This window comes from Triturus cristatus, chromosome 7, assembly GCF_964204655.1.
Source record: "Triturus cristatus chromosome 7, aTriCri1.1, whole genome shotgun sequence".
NCBI classification, from domain to species: domain Eukaryota; kingdom Metazoa; phylum Chordata; class Amphibia; order Caudata; family Salamandridae; genus Triturus; species Triturus cristatus.
Genome location: NC_140590.1, coordinates 1,258,450,422 through 1,258,473,609, shown reverse-complemented (window position 1 = coordinate 1,258,473,609; position 23,188 = coordinate 1,258,450,422). Strand labels below are relative to the sequence as shown.

The 23,188-nt window shown below is 45.3% G+C and overlaps 1 long non-coding RNA gene across 1 annotated transcript; it reads left to right on the top strand.

Annotated features, from left to right (window-relative positions):
* The first annotated feature begins 11,221 nt into the window (after nt 1–11,221).
* Nucleotides 11,222–22,763, top strand: LOC146811760 (uncharacterized). Its single transcript, XR_014966776.1, has 2 exons — nt 11,222–11,722; nt 21,213–22,763. It is a non-coding gene; the product is annotated as an uncharacterized LOC146811760 (long non-coding RNA).
* Nucleotides 22,764–23,188: the final 425 nt, after the last annotated feature.

The following is a 23,188-nucleotide window of genomic DNA, read 5'->3' as shown; positions in this document are numbered from 1 at the left end:
GAATTGGGGAACGGCTGCGCTGGTACCCTGTGTACTCTTGTAATTGTTGGGTAACCTGTAAACTCTGGCAGAACATTGTTTTTACTAAATGTCTCGACCCATTTATAGGCTTGAGAACCTTCACACCCTACTGGGACTCCCACTAAGCCCAAGTTGGAACGTTGTGAATGATATTCCAGCTTTTCAAGCTTGCTTTCAAGGAGGATTTTCTATTTTTTGTTGAGCATAGCCTGATGCTGCATCGTACTCATTTGATCTTCAAGCAGAGAGATGCGAGTTTCGGCCTCTTGCATTCTGGCTGGATAGCTACTGACTGCCTCTTCAACATTCCACAGATGATGATGCAGAGATGCAAGCACACTTGCCTGTGTTGCCTTAAGCTCTCGTATCTCATCAAGAATCAGACTTACCATGGTTTTTAATATCATGTTGGGCTGTGTGACCTCTTTCTTGTTGTGTTTCTAGCGCCTGCTTTTCTGAGGAAACATCTGTTTCTTGCCGCACCTGATTTTGCAGTCCCATCTCAGGGAATTTACCTAAGATGGAGATCGTCGTCCATGACTAGGAGTCCACAGAGGTGGCATTCTGAGGCTCTGAGAATCGGAGAGCCCCTTTTTCTTTTTTCCACAATGCTTTGTGGCGGAGTGAGAAATTGATCATTTCAAAGCAGTCCTGACTGTAAATTTATGGACGATCCTTGTTCTTGTGCTACATGCACTAACGTAGAAGTTGTTTTGGATTTAATAAATAGAGGATCTTCCTTCGATTTTCCTTGCGTCGGGCTAGAAGTACCTTTTTTGTGGACCACTTTATTCAACCTCTCATCTTGAATCAGGCTCTCATCCTTATTTTCTGCTTCCCCACTTCCTTCATTAGAATTAGCTAACTTTCCAGCTAGAGCAGTCTGGGCCGGGGATTGCCCTTCAATGCCTGTTGCTTCTGCCGACCTTGCCTGGATAGTTTTTATGACTTGGGCTCCGGCCTTGACCTCCATTCAATGTTCCGTCAAATCTTCTTCTGAACTTATGGGGCTTGAACCTGCGGCTAACCCTCGGTGAGATTTTTGAGAGCGCTCAGCTCTTGCCACTGCCGAAGCTATCTTCATGTGTGCTACTCATGATTTGGATTTGAGGCCCACTGTCGAATCTACGTGAGCAATCACGTTAGAAATCTTTAAATGCTTCCCCATCATAGCAAGCCTTAAGCAATCCTATTGAAAACAATACCTCAATATAGAGAATCAAACTGGTGGCTTATTGAACAAGCATTTACAATGCAATGGTCTCGGCATTGGTAAAGTTAGAGCTATTGGCATTGCTCATGACATTATTTTTGTTTATGTTTTTGTTTTTAAAACATTTAAAGAAACGGCATTGTTATTTACAATGTCAATAGCTTAATCACCCTCAAAAGCGAGACCTATTGCATTTGCACCCACACACAGAGCCACCTACACACACACTGATTAAGCTATTGACATTGTAAATAACAATGCCATTTATTTACATGTTTTAAAAACAAAAACATAAACAAAAATAATGTCATGAGCAATGCCAATAGCTCTAACTTTACCAATGCCGAGACCATTGCATTGTAAATGCTTGTTTCAGTTTTAACGTCATGATTTCTTTAATTACATGATGTGGCGCTGAAGAGCATTCGTCGTACTTTAGTTTGCATTTTGCTGGCTAGAAAGCAAAGTTCATGGTGACTGATTGCAATAATTTTATGTAAATATATTTGCAAAAGAGTGACTTTCAATTACCATAATGTTGTCATTACATACACTTTCACTGTGATTTTTTTTGTAATCTGTTTTTTGCATTTTGTGATTTGCTCAACATCTGCATAGCATCTTTCGTTGTGGTAATCGATGTGATTATTTTTTAAGTACTACTCTTCGAAGGGAGTCGCAGTAACACCTACTGGTGAACGTGTAATAAGTCACGCAGTTAATTATCCTGCCACTATTTACTGGTTGAAACACGGGCAGGAGAGGGTTTCAAGTGTTATTCTTTTCAAATTCTCTGTGTACATATCGGTGTGAAGTGAGAGCCGCGATTTATGCATTTATAGTTCACCATGAGCGGAGTGTTACAGAACGTGTTGAGTGTTTCGAAATCTCAGCTAACATTGCATTTCAGACCAATCAAAATGCGAGCTGCATGGTTTTACAGTCTCTCTAGCCGTGGCAGAGATATACAGTGGAGACCTGGGTATAAAGCCACACTTCACATAGCCACAGATAGAATAATTGCGACTTTCTGATGGTAGCGGAGTAGCGGCAGCACAACTTTCAGCAGGCAAAGATGGGTGGAACGCTGATCTGAATAACAACTTTATCTGGGGGAAATGTTGAGCCCCTATTCGAGTGCCCTCCCCACTTGCAGGCGTCATTCCCAGAGACTGGGGGAGGTGGGGTCCGAGGGAGCAGTGCCCAATTCCTCCGGCCAAAGTAAGAGCTCCAAAGTTTCCCAGGCCATGCACGGGTAACTCACCCACCCAGGCATCCCCCTCCCCCCAATTGCATTGTGGAACTTGTAGTTCTGTTTCCCATTATAAAATAGGATCTACAAGTCCCAGAATGAAAAGCAGAAACCTGGACTAGTTGAGCTATTCACGCACAGACATGGGAAGCTTGAAAGGTCTATCGGAGCAGAGGAACGAGTGGCTGGATAGTCAGAGTCCGGAAGCAGGATTTAAGGAAGATTATTGCAATAAAATGGTACTCGAACCAATTTTACATTAAACACTTTTCCAAGAAGATAGGCATTTGTTTTGATGTCATTCTTTAAAATCTAACTTTGTAGTGTTCTTTCGGGAGGCGAAGGGGCTGGTTCTCCTTTGGTAGAGATGGGGAGGAGGGGTGTCTCGCTATGGATGGTCACCGAGTAGGGGTGTCTGAGTTGAAGCAAGTTGGGGAATCTGTTTAAAAAATGTTCAGGTTTGTGTGGGCTTTCTGTGCCTTACCCTCAGATAGTGGTGTCTCTGATTGCCTCGCTCTGTGAATGGCATTATAGAAAGTGACGTTCAGTGCTGGTTTGAAACATGATTGGGGTGTCGGTTTAGACAGAGTGTCGGGTGGGCTTTTCCGCGGGGGTCTGACTCGCGCGGTCTCTCTCTGAGGGTCTCTCTCGCCTTTGATAGTTTAGCGGAAAGTGGTCTGCAATGGGCTGAAACATGACTGGTGAGTTGTTTAGAGGCGATCCTGTTTGTCTGGGGATGGGTGGCTTGCTGTGCGCTGGCTCTGGTCTCGCTGTCAGTGTGATGAGTCTTGCGGGGGTCTCTCGCTTGGGGAGGTTTAGTGAGAAGTGGCCTGTCTCTTCTGGGTTGAAAGGTTTGGGGAGTTCTGTTAGGAGAGGTGCGTGGTCACACAGGGTAGCATTCAGGGGGTGGCTGTGTGCCTCGCGCTCTTACCCTGCACGTCCAAGGCGAGCTTCTTCCAGATGGGGGCGAATTTCTGACAGTGTCCGCACCAGGACGCGTAGAACTCGGCGAACCAGGCGCTCCTGGAGTTGAGCAGGTGAGAGCGGGCCGAGTCGGAGTCCAAGATGACCAGCGGGTCTTCCCGCAAGTACATGGCGGCCCAGCCGGGGGCCCACAGGGCCCAGAGGAGCCGCAGCACACGCATCTCGGGCATCATTCTACCGGGACCAGCATTGCAGGGCCGGCCGGAGAGAAGACACGGAGCAGGCGGAGCGTGGGCGGGGTAGGGAGGACGGGCCTCTGGAGGGACCTGCCGCGAGGAGAGGGAGGGGGAGCGCGAGCCTGAGTGACAGGCCGCATGAAAAAATGCTAAATAAATAAATAGGGGTAAAGGACCCGCTTGCTGCATTTTAATGAGGAGATCGTACCAAGCATCCGGGTTGGCTAACGAACTGAGCTAAAAGAGGGCAGTGGATTTGTTACCGCACACTCCCCCAAATGCACTGAGCCGGAATATTGCGAAGTCCGAGCAGGTGTACCTGTGGAGTGTGGTCGGGGTCCAGCAAGCAGTAACCCGGAGGGAAGATCGGAGGAGCAGTCATTCTACCGGGACCAGCACTGCAGGGCCGGCCGGAGAGAAGACACGGAGCAGGTGGAGCGTGGGCGGGGTAGGGAGGATGGGCCTCTGGAGGGACCTGCCGCGAGGAGAGGGAGGGGGAGCGCGAGCCTGAGTGACAGGCCGCATGAAAAAATGCTAAATAAATAAATAGGGGTAAAGGACCCGCTTGCTGCATTTTAATGAGGAGATCGTACCAAGCATCCGGGTTGGCTAACGAACTGAGCTAAAAGAGGGCAGTGGATTTGTTACCGCACACTCCCCCAAATGCACTGAGCCGGAATATTGCGAAGTCCGAGCAGGTGTACCTGTGGAGTGTGGTCGGGGTCCAGCAAGCAGTAACCCGGAGGGAAGATCGGAGGAGCAGTCATTCTACCGGGACCAGCACTGCAGGGCCGGCCGGAGAGAAGACACGGAGCAGGCGGAGCGTGGGCGGGGTAGGGAGGATGGGCCTCTGGAGGGACCTGCCGCGAGGAGAGGGAGGGGGAGCGCGAGCCTGAGTGACAGGCCGCATGAAAAAATGCTAAATAAATAAATAGGGGTAAAGGACCCGCTTGCTGCATTTTAATGAGGAGATCGTACCAAGCATCCGGGTTGGCTAACGAACTGAGCTAAAAGAGGGCAGTGGATTTGTTACCGCACACTCCCCCAAATGCACTGAGCCGGAATATTGCGAAGTCCGAGCAGGTGTACCTGTGGAGTGTGGTCGGGGTCCAGCAAGCAGTAACCCGGAGGGAAGATCGGAGGAGCAGTAAGACACACCACCGCCTTTCTCCGAGGCAGAGCAGAAATGCCTCGGAGAAACGCAGCGTCCATTTCGGATTCGGGGGCGTGTTTTGCTCTTCTCTCCTCCAGCCATTGGCTGGAGGAGAGAATGAGACTTTCTGCAAAAAACACGCCCCCCGATCCGAAAAGGACGGGGCATGATTGGAGTGACGGGACCTCTTCTCCAATGGCTGGCCAGCATTTACGAGGCCAGCCAATGGAGAACAGGGGAGAAGAGGGGCGGGTTCAAGCCCCTCTTCTCCCAAGTCATTAAATCACGGAGCGAGACTGCGCAAGCGCAGCCTTCGCAGCCGAGACCTAAAAAAGGAAGAAGAAATATTGAGACAGAACACCTTCAAAGCCTTACGAAACGGTTGCTTCCCTCAGTAGGACACCACGCTCAGATTGGCGTCAAGGAGGAAAACGGGAGGAAAAGGGGGAGAACAGATGGAATCAGAACCTACTCTCAATAAAACTGATGGCCTCAGAATTGGACAGCAGACAGAACTAACCATACTGTTATTAAAAGTTAGGATGCTTTATTTTGAATGGAGGGTTTGTGGTTCAGCACATATACGTTAAATCTGGGTCCAATCAGCATATTTTGCATACTGGCATCCAGTCATTTTGTTACACCATTTTGAGGTAAGAGCTGGTCACTGGTAGATATTGGGTATTAAGTGGGGAATTGCCAACTGTACCAGACCTCTTTTTAGAGGTGTCTTAGGCAACAATTATAGATAAACGCATAATGTCCTATAGTGAGTACATCCACACTGATAAGTAACACGGTGATTCCCGTGCACTATAACTAGCACTTCTGAGAAACCAAAACTATAACTATCAAAATGCAATGGGCACCAAAATAAAAACAAGGGAGCACATTCCTAACATTTCAGCCATAGACAGATGTGAGTGTGTCTAGTGGAAGAGTAGACTTTGAACACACTACCAATAACAAGTTCATATAAAGGCAGATCGCAGCTGCCCTAAATTCACTGAAGGACACTATGGGTTTGAAATGCTTTCTTATGCCATAAATATTCCGAGGACCATCACTAGTTCGGTTCTGCTTACAATTTTCCCCAAACAATGTGATTTTTTTTTTTTAAAACATGAATACACAACTTCTGGGCAGTACATGTTTTTTTCATCAAAGTGAAGCTTGCACTGCTCCTGCGGTTCCTTTAGACTGTAGACGAGATAACTTGCACTACTGCCACTGGACTTGTTCTGTACCTGAAGTAATCTTGCACTGCTGCCATGGTACAGGTTCCTATGTGAGTGAAGCTTGCAAGCTTAGCTGCCACAGTGAGTTCTATATGTGAGGGAAACTTGCACTGCTACGGTGCCATGAACCTCTGCTGAGAATGAGGGGGACGCTGTAGGTATACCAGGGCACAAGTTGGGGGGACACACGGGTACATGGCGTCCACACACCCTTTTCACAGGGTGGACACCGTCCACCCTGCTAAGAAGTTGGGCCACACTGAAAAATAGGCTGAATTTGTCCTGGTGCAATTTGCAAACACCAAGACACATTCAGCAGTTCCTGCTCGTTGTTGTCTGCTTTCCATCCATAACACCGTGCAGGCGGGAGGGGGCTCTCTTATTTCAGACTCCTGCTGGGCCCATTACAAAGGCCGAATCTGAGGGGTCATCAGGCTCCCTTTTGTTCCAGTCTCCTGGCTGGGAGCAGTTGGGAGCCTCACACCTAGAAGCAAATGCAGCCGAGGTGAAACAAAGGCTCACACCTTGTTAGCACTTCACACATGCTTAAGAGAGGCAGCTTTTCACTTTGTTCGGGCTGTGTTTAGGAGATACGCATGCACTGTAAGAATGTCAGGTGTGTAGGTCTTTCCCAGCATTAACACAAAATAAATAGCATTTATATAGTGCTTACTACCCCTAAGGAGGTGTTGTAATAATCTAAATATCACTATTTTTTCTTGTAAAGCACTATGGGTAGAGGAAGTTTACGCTGATAAAAGGCAACATTGTTTTATGTGCAGCTTATAAAAGTGTGAATCTTCAGGAGGGTTTCCCTGTATACTGGGAATGTGCTCCAATGTACTTATGATAGACATGTTGAACATATATGTGAGGGATTAAGATCTGATGTAACGCGCCATGATGGCAATTGCATACTGATTCACTAGGTCAGTCCCCCCACTTCTTTTAAGGTCAAGCCTAGCACAGCGCACATGTGCTGCTCTATGGGAGGCTTCTTGTAAGCACTCCCAACTCCCTAGAGCTTTTCCCTGTGTTGTTTTCTTTACGCCCACGCATTTGATTGGCCATTGCGTAAGACTTTCACAAAAGAAAGCACGCAAATGGCCAAAGGCGTGGGTATGTGCCGCCTTATCTTTAAATGTTCCCTCCCATAGCCTATGTGTCTCGGGAGCGAGCGCAGTGATTAGCGGTGCGCAGTGTACCAGCTGCACAGCAAGCTGCATTCCAGTATCAGGTTACTTGTCCTTCACAGCAGGCGCCCGCTTTTATAAAGCACCGTGGCAGGCTAGTCCTAATTAGCAAAAATGGCGGGCGCATTTTTTTTTTTTTTTTTAGCATACTAAATAATGTGGGCGCGCGTGCCTACACGTTACATAATTTATACACAAATGTTGATGTGTACTATTTCACATGCATATTTCAAGATTATACACACAAAGAAATACAATTTTTACTCCTGGAAAGTGGAGAACTGAACAAAGCCAAATATATACCCGAGCATTCACTTTATAAATGTTTCTTGAAAAAGTGTGTACGTTCATGCTACCTCCTTTTTTTCTGTTCCTCTTTAACACAGGCGTCCATTCCCATCCGCACCAGTCACAAAATATAGCCAGGTATAAATGACTTGATCTTGGTCATGGAACTAGCTCTGTGAGGCATTCCGGTCACAACTCACCCACTATGTGGCGTGAAGCAATGGCCTTTCTGATGTATTCTTATTTTAGCTCTGACATCATGTGACCCGAGCAGGTGCCACATTTGAATAGGGGTGGTGCAGCATAGTGCAGAAAGTGTTCAAAACATATACTTTGGAATGTTATCGCTAATCAAGGATCTTGCCTCGCAATCTTTTTCGAGGGGAAACACTGTTGTATCAATTTTCTCAAAATATCACAGGTTGCCAGTTTCACCGACCAGTTCATTTAAACAGTAAAACATTATTTCGCTTTTATTACAATCTCGAACCCTTGCACGTGTGCTGTGTGAATCATGAATATTTTGCAGTCTGTGATCCTGATGTTTGTTTCACTATAGAACTGCTTCTGAGTGAAAACAAGGTCCGAGCGCATGCACGCTAGAGCAGTAGAAAGTGAAATTGGGCCTAAGCCCTGTCGTTGATCTAAAGTTAATTTCGGTCTTGGTCTCTGAACTACACATTCACCTGGACTTTCATCTTGGTACGGTCAATCTTGAAGACAATGAGGCCACTCACGTGGCACCAGCACGTTCTACAAATGTTAAGTAGTAATAACAGTGGAGAAGGAGAGGGGTGAATAATACCACTCAGTGCCACATAGTTACACACCACATAATTACAGTCTACTCAATGCAACATAAATACACTCCACATAATACCACTCAGTACCACATAATTACACGTCACATAATTATACTCTACTCAATGCAACATAAATACACCCCACATACCACTCAGTATCACATAATTACAAGCCACATAATTCCACTCAACTCAATGCAGCATAAATACACTCCACATAATACCACTCAGTGCCATATAATTACACACTACTCAATGCAACATAAATACACTCCATACAATACCACTGTGCCACATAATTACACGCCACATATTTACACTCTACTCAATGCAACATAAATACACTCAACATAATACCACTCAGTACCACATAATTACACGTCACATAATTACACTCTATTCAATGTAACAAATACATTCCACAGAATACCACTGTGCCACATAATTACACGCCACATAATTGCACTCTACTCAATGCAACATACACTCCACAAAATACCACTCAGTGCAACATAGTTACATGCCACATAATTACACTCAACTCAATGCAACATAAATACACTCCACATACCACTCAGTGCCACATCATTTCACGCCACATAATTACACTCTACTCAATACAACATAATTACCCTCTACATAATACCACTCAGTGCCACGTAATAACACGCCACATAATTACACTCTACTCAATGCAATATAAATACACTCCACATAATACCACTCAGTACCACATCATTTTATGTTAAAAACTTTTTTTAATCAGGTTGTTCAGCTGTAGATAATGTTGTCTTGGTTTGTATAAAGGTAACAAAAATGCTTAACACTTTTTATTATAACTTTTAAATATGATGCACAGCAGCCACAATGCTCTACAACATAGCCAAAAGTTCTGGCTAAACACAAGGTCCCAAAGGCGAGACCCATTGGCTATGCCAATGCTTGTTTTAGGACTTGTGCCCTGAGGTATACAATGCCACTACTTGTATTGACCTTGCAAGGCTGAAAAACCTAATCAACTTCAACTTCACCTCGACTCAAATATTTTATCTTCAGGCTTCATGCAAGGCTCTGTAAAAAAAACAAGCTTGAGGCAGATTGGGGTGCGCGCTCTGCTCAGACCTGCCCCATTTCCACTGAACGTTGCCCTTTGTACGGCATGCGTGCAATCTTACCGGTTTTTGTGCTCGGCAATTATGCGAGCCTAGGGGGGGTTGTTTACTGTATGCGTTCAGTCGCTGCCCTTTTTGTTAAATAATATGTGCACTATATTTCTAAGCGTTATCTTAGAATTCTATGAACCACCCTGCCCCAAAGTCCCCGCTCGAATCGCTAGTTCTAAAGGTCGCTGGTTTGCAGGAGCTTCCCTGTCGTAAAGAACGTGGGCAGAGACCAGGGGCCTCATGTAGGTAGCATACCAGTTACCACTTCTTAAATACCGAGCCGTACCGAATCGGTATTTAAGAAGTGGTAACTCGTATGTAGGTAATGCGTCGGTAATTTTTACCGAATCGTTAAAATTCATTAATTACCGAATCGGTATTTACCGATTCGGTAATGAGGCATACCTTCCCATTGAGGGGAAGGTATGCCTCATTACCGAATCGGTAAATACCGATTCGGTAATGGGGGAGAACATGCAAGGGTGGCAGGGTGTCACATTGACACCCTGTTGCACCCCTGTTTCGGCCATGTGTGCACATGTGGCACACATACATGCCCTAAGGGCATGTATGTCTGCCACATGTGCACACTTCTAAGCGCTTTTAAATGCTTTTCCTCATCCATACATTATTTACCACCAACTATTAGTTGGTGGTAAATACCGACTCATAACAACACCCACACACTCCCCCTACATCTCATTTCTGGATTCGGAATTTACCGAATCGGTAAAATTACCGATTCGGTAATTTTACCGATTCGGTAAATTCCGATTCCAGAAATTGTCCCCCTACATACCAAAAGCCAAAATACCGGTCGGTAACGGTATAATTACCGAAAATCGGCCGTTACCGACCGGTATTTGGCGACCTACATGAGGCCCCAAGAGTGGAAACTTCCTGAACCCTCAAGGGACAGTATACACCCAGCAGAGAGAAGTGCAAGCTGCACTCGCATGCAGAACGCACTTTGAAAACCTACCGGCGAATCATAAAACGGGTAGAAAATAAACAGGAAAGAGCAGTGCACGCTTCACTCGCTATCAAAGCAGTGAAAACGTGCTGGGACCCTCCGAGATTGAACAGATTCTAGGGTGACCAGGTTTTTAGAAACAAAAACGGGGACACCGCGCAAAAACAAAAGGCCGTCAACCAAGGGGCACAGAATGGCAGCGCTCATCAACAACAGGTACAACTTGGGTAACAGAGAGTGCAAACTTCGCTCACATAAAAAGTGTACGATGGCAGTGTAAGTGCCACTTTCACACACGATGCAGGCCCACCACAGAAGTAGAAGTGCGAGCTTCCCTGACATAGAAGAGCTAAAGGGGTAGTAGGGTACCCCCTCATATAAAGAGCTCTTGCAGCGGAAGTCACCCTCGTGCACAGCACGGGCACAGCACAACAGAACGTGCAACTGTGGCATCCGTGCATGCTACCCTAACATACAGAGCACGCAGGTATGGTGGCTGCAGTGCAGGCTTAGAGAGGCAGAGCCTACAACAGCAGTGCAAGCTGCCCTTGGATAAAACAAATACTTTCCAACAGTAAAAATGTTAATGTTTTAAGGGACTACAAAAAACACACGAGACGTTTACGGGAAGCTGTAACAAGAAACGTGGCGGTAAAAGTACCGCTCGGAAAAAAATGAGTCATCAAGAGAAGGAAATTGCGCTCGTGAGCAAAAACTAGTTTCGCTTTCGCAAGGACGTGCTCATGGCACGCACATCTTGTTGTGAGCGAAATCGTAGTGAGACAGCGGGGCGTGGCGCGAAGGCGGCTTTTGCAGAAATAGGGCTGGCTCCAACAGTGGAGGAAATTCCCTTGGTGTTTATTTTTCCCAAGTTCACAGACGAGTAGAGTGCACAGTACATAGAGAGCGAGTCTGGACGACAGAGGGTCCGCGCGTTCGCCTCTCTCAATATTAAGTTGACCCGTAGCTGCCCGCCGTCGAGTTGAGCAATGGCGGCGCCCTCTCCACGGGATGTCCTGCAGTCCGTCCTGGACGAGCTGGTGGAGCTCGAGCTGAAGCGGTTCAAGGCAAGGCTGAACCAGGGGGGCCTGATCGAGGGGTGCCCGAGCATCAGCAAGGCTCGGCTGGAGAAAGCGGACGCCCTGGACGTGACTGAGCTCATGGTGAACACTTACACAACAAGCAGAGCCTTGGCGGTGGGCCGCGAGGCCTTGGTGGCCATCAACAAAAGAGAGTTAGCCGCCCGGCTAGAGGGATACTAACAGGTGAGGCGCGAGAAGAGACGTCACCACCCCACCCCCATGCCCTGGAGTTGGGGTTGTTACCCCCTAAAAACTCCACCCCACTCTTTATCTAACACATTTGAAATTGGGAAAGACAGGATGCCTCGAACATGGTGTACCAGTGGGCTAACAATGCACATTTTGTGTATGGCACGTAGGTATTCTTTATTGTTGAATTAATCAGCCATTAGAAACGTCATATCCTGATAAAAAAAAAAAAATGATACAAGTCTAAAAGATTCAATACAAATAATTTGGGGAAGAGAAAAATAAGTCGTTGCTTGTGTATGGTTATTTGTATGGCACAAATCGAGCAGAGCTGCAACAGAAGACTACAGGCAGACGCATCACGTGCAGATATAGGTAAAGCAAGCATTGGCATAACCAATAGGTCTCGCCTTTGGGACCTTATGTGTGTTAAGCCAGAGATATTGACTTTGCCTATTGCTCATTAAACGGATGGCTTACCCACCCTATCGCATGGTAAATGTTTTACCAGTAAATTTGCATGTTTAAATACCTTTTGTTGATAAGCATTCCGGCAGACACCTGTTGAAATTAAGCCCCTTATGGCTATAGGGGCGCTACCAGGAGTGCTGGGGCTTCTTGTTTGCCTTAGTAAGGTGGATATTTTTACAAGAAATAAAATAAGCAAACATGCAACGGCAGCAGCGTTTGGAAAGGCAAATCTTTTAGCGGAGTTTTCTTAATATTTCTGAGGAAATATTTAAAATTCCATGCAGTTTACACAACGGTTACTGGTTTATAAAGCTAAATAACCACGCCTGGCCAGGACCATCCCATCTGTTCTGCGTTGCGAAAACCCACACCTTCCACAACTGAAGCGCTGGAAGTGAGAAACAGATCCAGTGGGATGGAGGGAGTGAGAGAGGGAAGCAGACAAGAGAGAGAGAGAATTAAAACAGACTTAGTCTGTGCTGTGACTGAGCTGCCCAAGCGACTAGTGAAAGGACCCCATCTTGCAAATGGGGGAAATAAATCTTTATTCTCTGGGACTCCCCTTGGCTCCAATGTTGGCGAGCTTACACAAACTTGAAGGCTGGAGTTTGAAGGTATACAGGGTCTGTGCAAGGCAGCAGCAATTCACACAGCAAAGAGATAAAAAGCTTTGAGTTCCAAAGCCCATTTATAAACAGCCCTATCGCATGGTATATGTTTTACCCGTAAATTTGCATGTTTAAATACCTTTTGTGGATAAGCGTTCCGGCAGACAACTGTTGAAATTAAGCCTCTGTATGGCATTCATTCTATATAGATCGGCGACACCTGTTGAAATTAAGCCCCTGTATGGCATTCATTCTATATAGATCGGCGAGTTAAATGCGCGCTGCTGATATCTGAAGTGATCAGCAGGTCTTAAATTCGAGAAGGGACAAGAAATGGAAGTGAGAGAAACAGATTGAGGGGGATGGATGGAAGGAGTGAGAGAGGGGAAGCAGAGGAGAGAGAGAGGAAGAATTAAAACAGACTACGTCTGTGCTGTGACTGAGCTGCCCGAGAGACTAGTGAAAGGACCCCAGCCTGTAAATGGGGGAAACCAATCTTTCTTCTCCGGTACTCCCCTTGGCTCAAATGTTGGCAGCTTACACAAACACGAAGGCTGTTGTTTGGATATACAGGGTCTGTGCAAGGCAGCAGCAATTCACACAGCAAACAGCTAAAAAGCTTCCAGTTCCAAACCCCATTTATGAACTGCCCTATCGCATGGTATAGGTTTTACCCGTACATTTCCATGTTTAAATACCTTTTGCTGATAAGTGTTCCGGCAGACACCTTTTGAAATTGAGCCCCTGTATTACTATAGGGGCGCTATCAGGAGTGCTGGGGCTTCTTGTTTGCCTTAGTAAGGTGGATATTTTTACAAGAAATAAAATAAGCAAACATGCAACGGCAGCAGCGTCTGGAAAGGCAAATCTTTTAGCGGAGTTTTTATAAAATATTTCTGAGGAAATATTTAAAATTCCATGCAGTTTACACAATTTTACTGGTTTATAAAGCAAAATAACCCCGCCTGGCCAGGACCATCCCATCTGTTCTGCGTTGCCAACACCCACGCCCCCAAGCCTTCCACCACTGAAGCGCTAACTTGCTGCATTCACTCCATATAGATCGGCGTGTTAAATGCGCGCTGCTGACATCTGAAGTGATCAGCAGGTCATAAATTCGAGGAGGGACAAGAGATGGAAGTGAGCGATACCGATCGAGTGGGATGGATGGAGGGAGGGAGAGAGGAAAGCAGACAATAGAGAGAGAGAATTAAAACAGACTTCATCTGTGCTGTGACTGAGCTGCCCAAGCGACTAGTGAAAGGACCCTATCTTGTAAATGGGGGAAATAAATCTTTATTCTCCGGGACTCCCCTTGGCCCAAATGTTGGCAGCTTAGACAAACATGAAGGCTGGTGTTTGGAAATATACAGGGTCTGTGCAAGGCAGGAACAATTCACACTACAAACAGATCAAAATTTGTTGAGGTAGAGCTATCTTGGTGAATGGCACAGGGGTTGCATTTGTTTGTGATGAGTTGTGTATCATCGATGAGTGTCTATTCCCTGCTGCAACCTGATTTGAAACCTGACTGAAAGCCATGCAGGGTGTGTCTGGTGGTAATATGTCCCTGTAGTTAGATGGCTACTGCCTTTTCTATCAATTTTCATGACACAAGTAGTTGATTGATGGGTCCGTAGTTGGCTGTGTCTAGGTTGGGTTTCAATAGAAACAGAAGGTTCAGAAAGAGAGAATGTCTTCTATTTCACAGATCCACCGTCTACAAAACCGGACTGTGCCTATGAACATGCCAACACCCAGAGTTAACAGTATACAGATTCTTGGCACTGACATACGTTCGACAGTTAGAAGAAAGCATCTCTCACCATATTCCCACTCGATTACTTTTCTGTAGAGCTCATGGTGGGCTTTAGCTCAAGCTACCTGCCATCCCTACCTATCAATCTCACATATACTCTGCCGGGTAGCAGGAGTTTTGGTGGGTGGCATGCGGAACCCACTGAACCTTTCCTGAAGTTTCAATGGGTCCCAAAGCCAGATCAGGGTCATACTCTGTGGGGAAACATGCAATATATATGAAGAGGGGTTTAGAAAGTGAAAAAGGCACAGCAGCCCTATACAAACCTGTGGGAGAAACCTACCACTTTTACCCCCCTCTCACTGATTCCATTGCTGTTTAAGCGACTTCTTGACGTCTACTGAAAGTCCACAGCCAGCACAGGCAACAGATTCAAACGTGGTCAAGTGCATGCCTGCATTGGAGTTCACCTTGATCAGTGCAGTATTTACAAGTTCGCAGTTAGAAGGATCGCATAGGGTCCATGCTTCATTATATATTGGTATGCGGATCCCTGGGTAAAACACCGCTGGGATGCAGGAGTCATACAAAACTTGGTTGTGGTTAGATTCTTCCAGGGTATGATTTTGGATCCTTCTTCCTTGGTTTGGTTTTGAAGTCCATTGCACATAGCAAACAAACTGTTTAAAAGGTCCAGGGAAGACTTGCTTAGTGGGACGGTGTCCCAGAAGAAGTTTAGTTTAGGGCCCATTGTTTTTTGAAGCTTTGATTTGAAGCCAATCATTGGTTAATGGCTCATTCCTGGGATTCATTCTTTGCTGCTGGTTTCATTCTGGTGTCAACACGAGAAAGATTATTTAGTTGTAGGGTCCTTATGTAACACCGAGCCTGGGTTAGAAGATCCAAGGCATGGTTGTGTGGTCTATAATTCATAGGCAGCATTGTATACAGTGGCGTAACAACACTTTGGGGTGGGGCAGCAGAGTTCACAGAGGGCCTCCCCACTCTCCGAACCCCGTCAGGAGCTTTAAGTCCAGGGGCCCCACTGTCCGTACAGTTGCGGAGGCCCCCACACCCCGGGGGCTATTGTTAAGCAACTGATTGTTTAGGAGTACATGGCTCCTCAAGATCTTCATTTTTTGGAATCTAGGATTCTTAAAAAGCTTGAATAGAAAGACATATTTGTGATATATGAAGAATTTCAGACAGTCCTTATGGAATGCCAGGTCCAATATAGTAGGCGTGTCTGCTCCTCTGAGTGCAGTCATCTTCCACTGATACATGTTCACCTGTATCATCCTGTGGAACCTTCGTTCTTGGACGGTATAGCATAGTAATTATCAAATATGGAACCAGGAGACATAGTTCTAATTCTGTCCTCCCAGCCTGATTCAGATAGTGAGAATGGGAAACTGTGCTCTCTATTTTGCACTTTCTTGCTCAGTTCTTTAAGTTTTCTAAAAATTAAAGGTGTCTAGAAAACTTTGGCCCTAATTAGGATGTCGGTCAGTGGCTTTCCGACCGACATCCTTGGTTTGAATTCCGACTGCCGTATTAGGATTACAGCGATCGGAATTCAAACCGGCCGGTCATTCCAGCTGGCTTTTGACGAGCTCATGAAGCCCGTCAGCCAGTTGGAAACCAAACATAATCCCATGCGGACAGCGTTTCTCCCATCATGATTATGATGTCAGTTTCCAACAGGCTTATCAGATCGCGCTTTCCGACATGGAAAGCCTGTCGGAAAGCAACTTTGGAGGCCACTAGCAGGGACCCCTCTCTGAGGCCAAGGTGCCCCCTGTACATCCGTGCAGTGTGGTGCCTTCCACATGGTGCAGGGATGTACAGTGGCTCCCACTTCTCAATGGGAGCTTGTGCTGCGGCGGTTTCTAACAACCGCACAAGCTCCCATAGGGAAATGGAAATCTGCGACACCACCATGTGCGATCGCATCATAGATGTGGTTTCGGACTGCCGACCCGAGATCGGTCGGTCGGTCAGTCTCGAAACCGCAGGAATATCAGTCGGAGGAATCTCCGACCGACATCCTAATCATCCCCCATGTTTTATGTACGTGTTGCTTTGTAATGTGACATGCTCCAAATTCACGTACCTCAAGAACCTTAACCTTGACAGTCGCAGCAATACTAAGATGATTGGGTGTCTAACCTTGCACACACTACGGTATGGTTTAAATTGGAAACGTCTTCTGAAACATTTTGAAGCTGAGGAGTTAGCGACACCTCTAGAGAGATGGCTAGGGGTTTAGGAAGGGTGTTTAGCAATGTAGGTGCATTGCCTTCCCTTTGAGATGAGTTGCAATCCTCATGAGATGTCCAGCAACACTGTTCTGGAAAAGCAAAGGAACATTTTGATTCATCAATAATATTTGATCTTAGTAAGCCAGAACCCACCTTGAAGTTTATTGGACATTCCACGAGCAGTCAATACAAACCATTAGGATAAGCTCGATGGAACCAAGGTTTAGACTGGGTGATCCAGTGGACTGCTGTATTTTATGTCCTTGGAAGGCAAGGTTTGGATTTTCGCTTTACGTTACATAAAGACAAGTTACCATTAATCAAGTCACCTGTGCTTAATTATGCAACTACAACTTTTGTGCAGACATTTGAGATGAAATTGAGACTAGTTGATGGCACCTTCCATTTACCATTGTTTTGATCGTCTGGTACAAGCCATGACGAGGAGTCAACATTTCTAGCTATGATGAAGGGTGCACTATATGGGGGCTTTTTGGTCCAACTATCTTCAATCCTTTCAGTTTAAGCAAGCTTTCAGCCACCCTTTTTTTATATTTTAGGTGAGAAGTAATGGTGTTAGGCTATGGCTGGTTTTAGAAATATTTCTGTGCCATTGGCGCGGGAGTGCAGAGGGATGTCAGAAGCACAGATCACTAATAGTAAACAGACATACCTAGTGGGAATGGCCTGCTGGTAATTACGAGAAACAGCCTTTATGAGGTTTTTACCTCGCTGTGTCTTTACCATGCATATTTTTACCATGTACATGCCTTTACAGCGCAGTCTCCCCCACAAATACATTGTTTTTATATATAAAAACATTGCGTGGTAATGGCATGCGTTGTGAAAGCATGTCCGCTGTAAAAACATGCGTGGTAAAAAATACGTGGTAAAGGCATATGATGCCTTTACCTGCATTTTACCGTCATACAACTGGTAAATCCTACCCTTTTTAAGAGAAACATGACAGTGAAGACATACTTTGCTTTCAGGTCGTGTACAAACTTGTGTTGTAGGGTGAAAGGACAACTCGGGGCTCCAGGGTGAAGAACAACTAAAGCAGTCTCTTGCCTTTCCAGAAACAGGGGAAACTGGTTTTCCTGTTGTGTAATACTACTGACTCGTCAGGTCACGTGCCACTGGGTTTATTCATATTTCCTGTTCCTCCCACAAAATAAGTGCAGAGATGAATAGTCCGTGTTTATAGAGACCAGTCGAGAGTGACCTTATACAGGGATTCCCTGTTACAGACTGGACAAGAGGGTGAGTAAGACATGGCTAGGCAGTTTAGGGAAGAGATAGCTCCATTGTCCAGACCATGCACTGATAAACTGTAAAAACTGTAAACTTGGTACTTGTATAGCGCACAACTCACCACTGAGGCATCTCGGCGCTTGTACTCATACCGCTGTAGGAACCCTTCCTGGCTTTCCCTGTGAAGTGTCCACTCCTGGGCACCCCCATGGTGAAGCCAGGCATCCCAGCGCTGTTGGGGCCAGTGTGGAGGCTAAGCAAGCTATTGCCCAGAGTTGCAGCGTGGGCCCCATGATTAGAATAGGCACCGAGGCGAGAATATCAGGTCTGAGGAATTATTTAGCCCGAGACTCCTCCGAGGCAGGAATCGAACCCTGGTCCCGGACCAGAGCTCTGCATCAAGGTCTGCCGCTCTAACCATTGAGCCACACTTCTCCACTGATGGCTCATGCTGTCCGTGTTTCTTGTACTCCTGAGCAGGATGCAATGGCATTTAATTGAGTGAACTCTGGGCCAAAGAGGCGGATTCTCATGAGTGGCTCTGAAAAGGGGCAAGAAAAAAACAGACCTTTAGTCCCTTGTTCATTCTGATGTGAGGAGGAATGGACTAGCAACCTCTGGACAGAAGGGGTGGTGAGAAGATGCTATGTTTATGAACAGATGAAAATGGGTTCAAGTAATCAGGGTGAGGGTAAGGTTATGGTATAATTGAAGCCCTCAGCAATCATTTTTGCAGGGTATTATTATGAAGAGAGAATCAGATGGCCTGGTGAGTAAAAGGGGTAGGGGGTGTAGGTGGAAGGCTGAACAGAGAGTGTGGTGTATAAAGTGAGAACTTACTCAAGATGAAAAAAGTCCAGTTACCAGAAGTTAATGAGGAGCCTGACACAGTCATCCAGCTTGCCTTGCTCATGAACACTGTTCAGAGTACTCGTCAAGTAGAATGAGAGTCAAAGCAGTAGCGTGCAGATGTTGAGGACAGAGGTGGCGGACAAGCTAAAGAAGTGGGGACAAACGTCATGTGGTGGAGACGTTCAAGAGGGCGAGCCAGGTCCTTGTGGAATGCAACAGCATTAAAATGAAAACAAAGTTGACCAGCTATCTTATTTGAGTGGAGCTTGTGAAAGACTATCTCACGGGGGTTTTATAAGCTGGTTAAGGAGAGGTGGACGTGATGTCTAAGAAATACTAGGTACTCAAGGTTTTGGGAGAAAGGAGACTGGCTAGAGTGGGAGAGGTTAGTCAGATCCACCAATGACAGTGTACAGGGAAGGGTACCCACTGTTCTGTGGCAGTGCTCGCGTCTAGCGATTGTGTGGTGGTGAAGAGAGATTGGAGGGTCCTCTGCAGTTGGTGGTTGTTAGTAGAGGAGGAAGCAGTTAAATGATTTGAAATATCTGCAATAAAAAGTATAAGGACTTGCCAAGGTTGAGGCGAGGTTGTCAATGCACAGATATTACATTTTTAGGTTTTTCCTATTTGTGGCGGCAGGAGCATGTGTGGGTACGAAAGGATTCAGCAGAAGAGTTCAACAAAGCCAGGGTTGTTTGAGGTGATGGTGAAAAAGAGTGATACAGAGGTTGTGGTGTTAGTTCACGTTGGCCGGCTGAGGCTATGGGAAGCGATTCAGCAGCAAAACTACATATGGAGAGAAAGGTTGGAATTAGCGGTGCAGGAACAGCATAGGGTACAATGATACTCATGTGGGTGAGGAGTAATTGGAAAAATAAAAGTATGTAGAGTTGGAGAAGAAGGTAAGCTTCGGTGTCTTGCCTAAGGAGGGAGAGCTCAGCCAGTGGATGCTAGCAAGATGGCACCTGAAGGCAACTGGGTGAATGGAAGTGTCGGAACGGTTATTGGTGTTAAGTCACCCAACATCAGGAATGGTGGATGAACGGTAGAGGATGCAGAATCATGGGTTATGATGAAAGAAGGATCCATTGGACTTTGAGGACAAACAATGAGCGAGGTGGGGTTTGCAATCATGACATGAATGAGGACAGGATGGCAACTCTCTTCCTCCTAGTTCATCTTCCGACACCTATCTAAAGCCACCTTTCATTCTCATATCCCTCTGCCCTGCCTTTTCCTACCGACTTATAATTTATTCCATTGTCCCTCAATTACATCCTGTCGAATTTCTGTAGGCAACAAAGTTTGAAAGGAAGGGTATTTTTAAGGCAGTTTTTCTCAGTCAGGCTTCCATTTTAGAGCGAGCAGTTAATGAGACAATAACATGCAGTTAGAGAGAGAGGAGAGAGAGAGAACTCTCAAGGGACAGGGACGGGAAGGGTATAGATTGCTAGGTTACCATTCGGAATCCTAACCTAGTTCATTGCTAGCAGCTTCAGGCCATCTCTTGCATGTGGCAAGAGGCGAAATTCAGAAATTTAAGCATTACTATTGTGTGTGTATATATATATATATATATATTTTTTAATAAAGGTGGTAAACAGCATAGAAAACAGAATAGAAAAAGCCTACAGCTTAGAATGGTCTGGAAGAATTGGTGGAAAATCTAGTTAAAACCCAACAAGAGTTTCCAGAGCCTGCAACCACTGATGAAGTGGATAGAAAACATGGGCTTCACAACCTTTCTCCGCTATCACCTACTGTGAATCCCGACACCTGTTTACATGCATGCAATTATGCTGTGGTGCTCACATCTGCTCACTGTCCTTACATGCAAAATGCTCACTCTCTCTGCTGTGACTGTCCCTATTTTCTGGATTTTTAAATTTTGTTTCCATTTCTTCATGCTCAAAGAATTATAATGTAGCCTAAAGCAGCAATATTTATACATAATGCTAAAGGATCAGCAAAAATAAATTGAAGGGCCAGTGACGCGGGTATGTGTAGTGAACATGGTCGTTCTCAACAGTCCATTTTGCTTTAATGAAAGATGGGGATGATGAGGCTGAGCGTGGTCCCTTAAATACTAGATATCCATTAGTAACAGAATATTGCCACAAGCACGTATGGATGTGCAATGGAATGTAAGTATCTTTACCACTAGCCAATCAGAATGCCCCGAATGTAGCAACATCTGCTCCAGACCCTCATTTGTTGCTCTGAACACAAGTCATGTCCTCAGTGTCTTTAATGGTGGCCATCTACCTTCTTTTTTGCAGACTTCAAGAATAAGCTACGAGATTCCAAGTCGTCCGTGGGGAATAAAGTGAGAGTATGCCAACCTTGACACCAATGACTCCTACCTTCGTTAGTCTCACCACTTCCATCCTCTTATGTTTGGTCTGAAGAACTGTTCCTCATCCTGCATATTCATTTTTGTATTTAGGTACTGAGAATGCCCAGAAGAACTACTGTCCAGCCATGCCGCTACAGGCAATTTGCATTTCCACTAAGCCCTGTTGGTCAATATGTTCTTATGGTCACTGTCAATAAGCCGCTGAGAGCCACAAACCTAGACCACCATGGCTACTTCAGCGACTCGAGACAGGGATTACAATTTATTGCAAAAGAAAGTTAAAGAGATTCTGCTGAGAAATTTCTGGGCTAGATCCCCAGTTCACCCTAGGACTCGCTATCTTACTTGTCTTTATTGAACTCTTACGATTGTTATGATCTGTTTTGTCATTAGCTTGTCCGGTTGTGCTATTGTTTACATTTCTTGTACCTTCATAACTGCCAATCTGTAAAGCACTCTGATACCACTTGTGGTCTTGTTCACGCTATACAAAACTTTTTAAATAAATAAAGGTGTATTACTAGACTGTGCGAGTTCTAGAAGAAAGAAAACAATTCAAAAATTAAAGAATAATGTACCAATCCCATCACATAAACCATAATTTGTGCCCTTTCTTGCATTTTTTTGACAAAGATCCGGCAACTTGGATCTGACATTTGTCTCACTCTCGGAAGAGAAGATCTCTTGAACTCCCCAGAAAGGTACGAGTGCAGCATCACAAGATCAGCTCAGGAGCCTTGGACTTGACATTTACTTGACACCGACACTTCACACTCTTCATCCATCCCATCCGCACCCCGCTCAAACAGCATGAATGACCATCGGGCACTAGAATCCAAATCCTACTGCCTTGGATTTTTAGATGCATGTGCAGTTTTGTATGGAGTATTAGCTGTCAATAGGGTGTCTGTTGACTACTTAGGCCTGTTTAATCCTACTTTTCAGCTGTCCCAGGCATGAGGAAATCAAGAAACAAGTGGGGTCATGCCCCTTATGAGCGTCACCCCTAAACTGTGAGGTTTGCCTTTTCAGTAATATTTTTTTGTATGGTGCAATCACATAGGTTTACATACTGCCACGGTCTTCCTGCTTTGTTCTGCCATGTCTTTACCCTTGGAAGACAGCTTTGTAAACATTAGTGCACGGAGGTAATCCTTGCTGAAGACTGGATGGCTTCTTAGCTGCCTTGCTCTTATATGAGGCTTTCCCTCCATTTTTGTGGTTGGCCGCCCGCAGGAGCTTTCTGGTTTCGCCGTCTGTAGACATCTTCATTTCTTACTGCCACAAACAGGAGAATTGTATCCAGAGCCACTGTAATCAAACCGTTTGCTGCAGTTAAGCGCCATCTAGTGGTCACTAAACAAACTGCAGCAAAACGAGAGCTGATGAATGAATGTTTTTTGTTAGTGGACCGTGCAATCACGGAGATAAAAAGATGAAGAAATAATAGTTTCAATAAAATAAAGTTAATCAATGCTAGTCTCGCTTAATTTGTACACACGAGACCGATTAGCACTGACAATACTCTTTTTCTAAATTCTCTAAATGCACAACCTCCTCTTTAGAGTGAAAACTGACCCGCTGATACAAGGTTCCTGTCATAACCATGTGTTGCTAGTGTTTTTGCAAATCCTTCATATGCACTCAACCCGTGGCACAGCACAACTTTGTTACAATAACACAGGAAGAAATGTTTCCAGCAAAATAGTTTCACGGTACAGGTGTTCAGTTTCTATTTTTTTTTTTTACTGCTGAACAAAATGTTTAAATAACCATGAAAATGTGACAGATTCTCATATAAACACATTGAAATGATATACATTCTTACCAATTTACTCACGAAAAAGTATGCCATTGAAATAGAGTATTTGGCCGTGAACAGGTGGCTTTCACTTTTGT